We start from the raw sequence: 2,016 nt of genomic DNA, 5'->3' as shown, positions 1-2,016 counted from the left end.
TGCTGATTCGAGGGGAGGGTGAGGAGCACCATTTCATTAAGATAGCCAAGAAGCCACCAGCTCGCCATATTGAGAAGGAGACGAAGCTCAAAGAAATGCCGATCAGTTCTCTACAGGTGGGGTTGAACTTGGAGAGAGAGGCCGAGCTGTATGAAAGAAGGCGGGGTAATTAGCTGCACGACATCGAGAAAGAGAGGAAGCGAGGGTGGCCATACTAAGCAGGGGCTGCTGCTCGTCATCCTTGTCACCCGGTTATCAAGGCCGTCTGAGGCATCCAATATAATACTGGCAAGGAAGAGAAGAAGTAGAGTAAGAGGAAGGGCCAGTCGAGTGCTGGGCTTAGGGTGTCTTTGTCCTTGCATGCAGGTTGCAGGTGATTTGGTACTTAGGGGGTTATGTTTCCTTGTTGAGCTTGAGGTTGGCGTCTGCTGTAAATTCCTCATGGCGGAGGGTAATCATTGATATTTTGGAAGGAGTCTGCAAGTAACAAGTGCAGGTGTTTAGAGACATAGATTTAGTTTTCTCAAACTGCAAGGGAGGCATAGCTATAGAGGTGTTTTGTCTTAGCTTCACTTTGTCAGTTTTTGGTGCCCACCACTGAGGGACAAACTCAAGACGTTCAGTTCACAATGGTCTTATGTACAGGTGATCCAATATGGATATGGCTACAAGCAGGTTCTTCACAGGTGCCCAACATGAAGATATTGTGGCATGGTTTTGCGGTGTGGAGTATGAGTTTGCTCAATTGGAGCTTTATGATGATGAGTTGCAAGCCGATTATGCATGGCAAGGGCTTCTTTATGGTGCATGCTACCTTTATTCCATGTTGTCCAAGGAAGAACAATGGAGTTTGCAAATCATGAAAAGGGCTCTTTTTCTAGCTTTTTATGATCCTCCAAAGTTGTTTTGTACCATCGAGAATGTTACCATTGAGAATGGTTCTCAACTCATCGAGTCCTGGAGATGACTTCAAGCATGGTATTGGGAGAGCTTGGAGACCGTGGCATCTCAGATATGCTTGCTCCATGATGGGTTTGGTTTTGATATGCATAGTGGAATGGTTATACTTGACAGCGAGGGTTATGAGAGCAACGAAGAAACATCTTCATGTAGTGATGGTGGGGAGAGCTTTGATGACGAGTTAAGGTCTTTTGTCCTTGCCGAGCTTAAAGACAAGGAGGCAATTCATCAACGTTTAAGAGCCCTAGAAGTCAAAGCCGAGTTTGAAGTGAGTGACAATGAGCACTTGTGATTTATCATCAGGTGGAAATGACATGGAAGTTATGCATAAGGAGGCAAATGGTTTAACTGCTTCAGAAAATATGTCTCATGTGCTCAAATGTCATTTCTGACACTTGAAAAAAATCAAGCATAAGATAAACAACCTATTTTAGGTCAGTTGGTTCTAGCGTTCGACGCAGTCTGTGGCTTCCTTTGGACATGCTCTATCTATTCCTACAGTCAAAAACCAAATTTGGCACGTGTACTGTGCATAGGGAGTGAAAACAATTTGTATACGGGCACGACTAAAAACACATTTCCATCGCAAGAAACTTACGTTAAATGGAAGCGCTTTCACCTGTGAACATGTTGGTATGCTTGAAATTGCAACGTAGCAACGTACAAGAGAGAGACAAAAATTGAAGAAAATAGTAGGCTCACAGTAAGCTTTTGCAACATACGACCACTTTCATTATCCAAAAACTTAGGTTCAAAATTTCAAAAAGTTGGATTTTATACCTTAGCTAATGTTTAAAGAATGGATTCTAGCTATTTGGGCTCAATGAGAAGGCTTAAGAACTGCATAAAGTTATAAATTTGGAAGCCCTTGGTCCCTTTACACTCACTGGAAATCAATAATATTACAATGGCTTTCGATATTGTGGGATTCTCATTAATACAAAGGGTTTTAATACAATCCAATGGGATAAAAAATGAGAGTGGTGTCCCCTTGATGCTCTTTTTCTGGCTTTGTTAGCTGAGCATCTAACATCATGGTAGATACGAATCTTAAGA

The 2,016-nt window shown here is 42.4% G+C and overlaps 1 pseudogene; it reads left to right on the top strand.

The window, feature by feature from the left end:
* The first annotated feature begins 655 nt into the window (after positions 1 to 655).
* LOC147449215 (uncharacterized) lies at positions 656 to 1,352 on the top strand (annotated as a pseudogene).
* The last annotated feature ends 664 nt before the right edge of the window (positions 1,353 to 2,016 follow it).

Source organism: Adiantum capillus-veneris, chromosome 10 (assembly GCF_014529385.1).
Source record: "Adiantum capillus-veneris isolate H3 chromosome 10, ASM1452938v2, whole genome shotgun sequence".
Lineage (NCBI taxonomy): Eukaryota > Viridiplantae > Streptophyta > Polypodiopsida > Polypodiales > Pteridaceae > Adiantum > Adiantum capillus-veneris.
Note: the sequence above shows the minus strand (reverse complement) of the source record. Positions and strands in the feature narration are given on the sequence as shown.